This window comes from Sinocyclocheilus anshuiensis, unplaced genomic scaffold (assembly GCF_001515605.1).
Source record: "Sinocyclocheilus anshuiensis isolate Anshui unplaced genomic scaffold, SAMN03320099.WGS_v1.1 scaffold313, whole genome shotgun sequence".
Classification (NCBI taxonomy): Eukaryota; Metazoa; Chordata; class Actinopteri; order Cypriniformes; family Cyprinidae; genus Sinocyclocheilus; species Sinocyclocheilus anshuiensis.
In genome coordinates this window covers 701734-709467 of record NW_015536469.1, presented here as the reverse complement: position 1 = coordinate 709467, position 7734 = coordinate 701734, and the positions used below count along the sequence as shown (strand labels likewise).

Here is a 7734-nt window from a genome sequence, read left to right as displayed (position 1 = left end):
TCGCCTCTTTTGGTTATGGGTGAATAGGGTGGCCAGTGGGCTTGACATTGCGGCGGCCGGCGGGCTTGACTGATGAACAGCCGGTGGGCTGGACAGCAGGCTGGTTCTGGATCGGAGCTGAACATTCTCCAGACACCGGAGGATATAATATATTATATTATATTATATTATATTATATTATATTATGATATATATTGAATGCTTATATGTGATTGGTTGACGAATGTTCTAAGCTAAGATGTACAATTGTTTTCAGGGAAATGCACAGCTAAAGTACTTCCAGGCAGATCTTGACTGCATTACTTGTCCGTATCACTTCACCAAATGATTTCAGTTGTTTCAAAGGTCCTTGCAGCCTACAACAGCAAAAGAACTAAAATCCACAAAGACACTGACCAAGCGAATAAATATAGCAAACAAAATAACAGGAAATACAGGAAAAAAATACAGGGAAAAAAACGAATTATTTCCATTTGCCACAAAGTTACATTTTATTATGTATGGAAAGCACATACTCTATTTCTCCCACTCTCTCTGCCTTACAAACGCACACAACATACAGTACAGACACACACTCGCACAGAAACATGTTGTCAACACTACTCTGACGATTCTATCAGTAAAATAGCTCAATAACTTAAAAGCTACATGTCATTTCTCGAAATCGTGGTAATACAGCACTGTTCTTGAAACTGATGAACTTACATTTTTGCTATTAGTAGAGACGCTGCTGCTGAACACTGTTGAGAGATGCACAGCATCATAATTAACACACTCTTAATCTCTCTCTCTATCTCTCTCTCTCTCTCTCTCCTTCTGTCTGTCTAATAACTTCATTATGTGATGCAGGTCTTGGTCACTTCAGATAGAGGTGAGGGCCAAACAGACAGCAGGTGAGCAGGGAATCTCGCTGCCGGTAATGAAAGCAAAGGATTCTGGGATGGATTGTGCACCGAGGGGTAGAAAGAGAAAGATGGGGAGATATGTTATGATTGACAGTGAGGGAGAGAGAGAGAGAGAGGGGGCTTGATTCAGACTGATTCCCGCTGTTCTGCCCGCTGCACGTCCTCAGCCTGTCATATGTGCATGTGTTGAGGAGGATGTTGAATTCAGTCACCCGGTGCTCACTCGCGTTTACGTTACTCATCGGCCGTGTGTGTGTGTGTAGTGCGGGGGCTCCCGCGTTCAAACAGGAGATTCTCTCCCACTGTTCACTTTCCATTAAAAACCAACTCCCACTGCTCAATGAGTGCTACGTGCAGTCGACCGAGGACTTCCAAGCACGCCGTGTCTCCAGACCGAGAGTTTGACTTGTTTTAGAAAAGCGAGCAGCCTGCCACCGTACCCAGATAGCACACGTATGTCTGCAAGATGTCTGTAGGGAAAACACTGTTAGTTCTCAATGCCTAATACATAAATTAATATTAAACATATTGAACTTTACTGTAAAGTATTACCAAAAAAATACTAAATTTGGGTTTATTCATCTGTATATATGCATCTTAGACCATAGACAATGTGAATAAGTATTAGCAGAGAGATGAAATGCATGAATTTACATTAACGCTTTGGGGCTGTGTTATAAATTCCAGAAACGTGACCCAGAAAGTGCTTTCAAAAACAAATAATAACATCCTGAGACACTGAATATTGTATGAATAATTCCTTTAAAGGAGATGCTGGTATATATAGTCTCTCTTCATGTAGGGGATGCAGGGAACTCTACGTGTTTAGTGGGATTTCATCGGTTCTAAATGTCGAATGTGTGATGTGAATGTGATGCAGGTCTTGGTCACTTCAGATAGAGGTGAGGGCCAAACAGACAGCAGGTGAGCAGGGAATCTCGCTGCCGGTAATGAAAGCAAAGGATTCTGGGATGGATTGTGCACCGAGGGGTAGAAAGAGAAAGATGGGGAGATATGTTATGATTGACAGTGAGGGAGAGAGAGAGAGAGAGGGGGCTTGATTCAGACTGATTCCCGCTGTTCTGCCCGCTGCACGTCCTCAGCCTGTCATATGTGCATGTGTTGAGGAGGATGTTGAATTCAGTCACCCGGTGCTCACTCGCGTTTACGTTACTCATCGGCCGTGTGTGTGTGTGTAGTGCGGGGGCTCCCGCGTTCAAACAGGAGATTCTCTCCCACTGTTCACTTTCCATTAAAAACCAACTCCCACTGCTCAATGAGTGCTACGTGCAGTCGACCGAGGACTTCCAAGCACGCCGTGTCTCCAGACCGAGAGTTTGACTTGTTTTAGAAAAGCGAGCAGCCTGCCACCGTACCCAGATAGCACACGTATGTCTGCAAGATGTCTGTTAAAGATCTCTTCATCTGGAAAGCATCTGCTGTGTACAAACCTCTGATAGATGTCTTTCAGACGTCAGTTTTACATACACTCTAAATCATAAACATCTTAAAGACATCTTCTAAACATCTATTTGACATCTGATAGGAAATGTCCTAGAGACGTGTTGCAGATTAGCAAACACTCTAAGAAATACATCTTGCAGATGTAAATGCAGACGTCTCCGTGATGTACATGTGCTATCATGGGTATGTGTGAATCGAATCTCTTGTAGTCGTTTAGTAATCAGCAGAAAGTCTGTTCCTCATTGCAGCTTATTGAGAAGAACAGACTGTCTGACTGATGCATAACGTGACCAAACGCTGGTTGTTTTAATATGCCGGTTAGGGGTTGAAATGCATTTTACCACAGTAATATGTTAATTCACCCTACATTCTAAATCATAAACATCTTAAAGACATCTTCTAAACATCTATTTGACATCTGATAGGAAATGTCCTAGAGACGTGTTGCAGATTAGCAAACACTCTAAGAAATACATCTTGCAGATGTAAATGCAGACGTCTCCGTGATGTACATGTGCTATCATGGGTATGTGTGAATCGAATCTCTTGTAGTCGTTTAGTAATCAGCAGAAAGTCTGTTCCTCATTGCAGCTTATTGAGAAGAACAGACTGTCTGACTGATGCATAACGTGACCAAACGCTGGTTGTTTTAATATGCCGGTTAGGGGTTGAAATGCATTTTACCGCAGTAATATGTTGGCCTGGAAAATTGTTGCATTTGAAATATTGCATAACAGTCTTTGCAAACATGATACAGAAAAAAATAGTGGAAACTATTTGTGTAGACTTGGTGATCAAAGTTTCTGTCTGTTCAAAATTAATGAGTACTTTAAAGCAAGTCAGTTCACTCAGCGGCCATATTATTAACGCCCCCGGCAGCTATTTCAACCTTATATAAGAACATCTCTGTCTAGTAAAGACTTGACTGTTTGTCGATATTCTGTTTTAATAATATAAGAAATAAATTCTGACAGCAATGGTACCATAAATTGTGTTTCTTTAGTAGAAATCAAAAACTGTTCAAAAGTTTGGGGTTGGTAAGGTTTTTAACTTTTTTTATGTTTTTGAAAGAAGACTTTTATGCTTGCCAACACTGCATTTGTTTGATCAAAAATACAGTAAAACCAAGAATGTGAAATATTATTACAATTTAAAATAACTGTTATCTATTTGAATAAATATCTTCAGACATAATTCTGAAAGTTTTATGTTGCTGCACAAGAGACACTGAAAACAGTTGTGCTGCTTAATATTTTTGTGAAAAACATAATATTTTTCTTTGATGAAGAAAAGTAACAAAAAAAAAACATTTATTTGAAATAGAAATAATTTGTAACATTGTCTTTACTGTTAAATTCAATGCAAAATCAATAATCGTATTGACCCCAAATGCACTGTATGTGCATTAGAATATTACAGTAGATTATATTATTAAAATATTAGTGTTTTTAAAGTAACTAAACAGGTGATTGGCTCCTACAGCTGCCATATTGAGTGTTATGTTGTCCCCAATTATTTTTGCTGGAAATATACAGTATATTAAATAATGTGAACTAAACACTATATTTTATTTGATTTATTAGTGCAGCAGGTTGTTTTGCAGTCATAAGAAACTAAACTTTGCTTCAGACTGTGCCTAAGAAATAACTCTTAAAAACAAGTTATTCCTTATTTTGACTTGTTTTGGATGCACTGCACTCTGTATTTGTGCATGAATTAATATTTATTTGATGCTGTCTGTTAAATAATATGCTCACGGATAGCTGCACCAATTCTCCAGTTAAAATATCAAAAAATCCTTGACATGACAAACAACACCATAAGAACACCATAAGAAATGGAGACTAGTTTTTATACATTTATTTGAACAAAAGTGCATGTTTTTCTTACTGCACTGGCAGATTTTTTTCCGCCACTGCTTTTAAGTACAAGACAAGTGTAAGACAAAACACACTTCTATTCAAAATTCAAGATAATATCATATGTGCTGTTGCTTTTCAACTACAGTAAGTGCTTCTTGTTTTAAGGACTTTTTAGATATTTTTACTGAAAAACAAGTCAGAAAAGACTCATTAAGAAGTGACTTCTTAAAGACCCCCTGTGGTGAAAAACACAGTTGTTTGCATGTCTGTCCGGTCTATTTATGCTTAAAGACAAACCATGTGCAAATTCACCAGTCAACACCATTGCTGAGCATTTTCTCCTTAAAACTGCAGTGTATCAAAGACGTGGTTTAAAATTGCACTTGTTTCCTACCATCACAACCATGTAACCAATCACGTCAACATGTGGGTGGAGCTTTTCATATCATTAGCAAATTGTTTCTACCTAAAGATGTTGATTTTTAGAACGTAGGTGTCTGAGATGGCCAACAAGAACATGGTGTGTGTAACATCAGTAACACATTATTAGTTGTTTAATACTGTAGTCAAGCCAAAAGCTAATGAAATCAATTACTGTTACATGTCCGACGCTGTAGAGAGCTATACATAAAATGCATTACCATGCCAATACATCGACTTGTAGATGACCCTGTATAATTCACTTATCCTCTTCAGAATCAGTTTCTGGTTCACACATGTGGTGAACATGAACATGGATAGATTGATCTAATATTGCCACTTGCCATTGAGTAACGTTTACTACATCAGCGTTTACTACTACAACCGAGTGGAAGTGGTGCAGGTCCAAAATGGTGTGATTAAGTGGAGGTTGGGACTAATTTGCATATTCATGTTTCATGTATACTAAATGAGGTAAGGGTGTAGAGTTACATTCAAGCCATTTTAAAGCAAGAAATTTTCACATAAAAAAAAGACATTTATATATGTATTTTTCATTATTAAAGATGAGTTTTAAGTGATAACATTAGTGACTTCTGAGGGACTCTAATGAAAAACTCATTAAGTAGTAGTTTGTTTCCAGTGTACAGTGGTATAAACCATATAACTTACATGAGCAGTGTTGGGCAGTAACGCATTACTTAGTAACGCGTTACTGTAATTTGATTACTTTTTTAGTAACGGAGTAATTTAACGCGTTATAATTTTCAAAATAGTAATTAGAGTATAGTTACAAGCCGAAGTCTCTATACGTTACTGCCGCATTACATTGCTGACAGAATGCAGTGTTTTATAATCTAGAGATTGTAAAAAGGATGTAGCACATGCACTGTCGAGTCAAGTGCCAGTGGATTAGAGACCTGCTCCTGCGAGACCCGACGCAACAGAGTGTGGCGCGGGACAAGATGGGCGAGGGCTGGTGCGGGCGGGTAGACAATCGTGTGTGTGTGCGGGATGCGAGAGAATAAAATGATTCACAGGACTCACCGCAAAATAGAAATATCTAAACATAAAATATCTAAAACAAATAAATTGTTATTCATCTATTGCACAAAAGCAACATGAACTAATATAAGAATCCTCTCATTATAACACACGAATTGTAGACATTATGAAAGATTCATTATGCATATATTTATTGTGTTATAACAGAGATTTGTGAGATTGTGATGAACTGAGATGTCTTTTAGAGATTATGCAGCGCTCTTTGCTGCCATTCTGCCATGCCAAACCATGCACGCAGCAGCTGCTTGCTTTAGTTAAAAATAACAGTTTTAACAAATTTCAGAGCAAATTTATCGGGAGCGTGTAAGCTGGAATTTCGTACATTTAATGGAGAAAAAAGTAACGTAACTAGTAATGTAACTAATTACTAATTAATTTTGAAATAAAGTAATCAGAACAGTAACGTGATTACTTTTAAAAGGAGTAATCAGTAATCAGTCATTTGATTACATTTTCAGAGTAACTTGCCCAACACTGTACATGAGTCACTTGACTCATACAATTTGTGAAAAACCATCCAATGAGACTGAAACTGCAAAATTTCAGTCAGCGCTTGCTATTTTTCTTTTACCAGGCAGATGGGAAATAGACGTGAGGTTCTTGGACATGGCGTCTGAGGTTGAATCTAGAATCTGGCTTGCCCTTCGTGACAGATTTTTGTTTTTGGAAACTGCGTGTGAAATGAAAATGGAATGGGTGCGTGTCAGCGCTGTACAGTATACGATGCCCTTTTGAAGTGTGTAGGCTAGTGTATGTTCTGCCGCAGGCTTACCCACGCTGCCTCCTGTGTGTCATCAGTGAATGAAAGGCCCTCGTCTCGTTGGAAACATGTGAGGGAAGAGCGCGTCAGATCTCCGGCAAGCTCTGGCATCAATTATACAACTGACACCGGTGTGAAGTGTCTCTCTCCATCTCTCCCCATAGCTTACGAGACCGTAATGAGTCATCCGTCTTAATTAACAAATGAATGGTAGAGCGTCAGGAGTGACTGTCACGCTTGTTTATGCGCCATCTTGCCCTGCTGAGTTTCGCCTTTGTGTCAAAAGCAAACACGCGATATTGCCGACTCAAAACTTCTGTCACCCAATTAGCATTGAATGATCGTAGCGGGAAAAACGTAACGGCGGGCGAACACTCCTGGGATGAGTCGAACAAAGAAGCGTCTCTCTCTCTCACGCGCTTTCTTTCGGTCCCTCTCTTGTTTTCTCTTCAAGGGTCCCCTCAGGGTTCCCACGTTGCTTTTCAAATGAATAGCCTGCCCTGATAAGGACTATTTGTTTGTTTGCTGCAGTTTCCTAATGTGCGCCTGTCTATTCAATATCCATTAGGGGCCGGCGTGAGGCGCTTGGCATCCAAATGCAAAGTGACAAAAACACCTTGATGTGGAGTTTGTTTTCTCTCTCCTGGCCACCGCTTCCTTTTGTTTGGCACGGAGACAAGCGTCCATCTTTGTTAAGGTGGCTAATTGCTTCTCTGGTGGTGCGGCTGTAGCTTTGGCTGTCTGGCGGCTGATAAAATATTGATTGTCTGTCTATGAGGAGGAGAAGAGTGTGGAAGGGGTTAGAAGGGGATAGAAAAGGAATTGGGTTCTTTGCACCTGCTTCTACCTGTGGCACAAAAGTGACCCGAGTTCAGTCGAGAAAGGACAAAAGTGATGACCATTAGCTAGCTTGTAGGCTATAGTTTTATAAGAATGCCATATTATGAAGACTTTTTGCTCTGCCACAGCCTTAGGAAGAGCTGCATTGTGTCTGGAGAGAGAAATTAAACGCTAATAAGCTCTTCAAGCTTCAAACGTTTGCCTTCGCTTCGGCTGCTGAAATCGCATTAGCTGTAGAGATAACGCCTTTTGACCTGAAAGAACGATTGATTTCAGATTCACCTGAGAAAGCATTGAGAAGGCACGTCAAAGCAGTTAATGAGGTGGTTATTTTAGATTTGTGTAAAAAAGAAAAAAACTTGTTAACACTTTGGTTTAGGCAGTGCCGATCCTAAACTTCTGGGGGCCCTACGCAATA

The 7734-nt window shown here is 39.6% G+C and overlaps 1 protein-coding gene across 1 annotated transcript in view; it reads right to left on the bottom strand.

Moving 5' to 3' along the window:
- LOC107698687 (cyclin-dependent kinase 18-like) overlaps nt 1–6507 on the bottom strand; it is a 112573-nt gene extending 106066 nt beyond the window's left edge. Inside the window, exon 1 of the mRNA XM_016499879.1 lies at nt 6489–6507. The gene's annotated coding sequence lies outside the window, so the exon portion shown is untranslated. The remainder of the gene's footprint in view (nt 1–6488) is intronic.
- Between the last annotated feature and the right edge of the window lie 1227 nt (nt 6508–7734).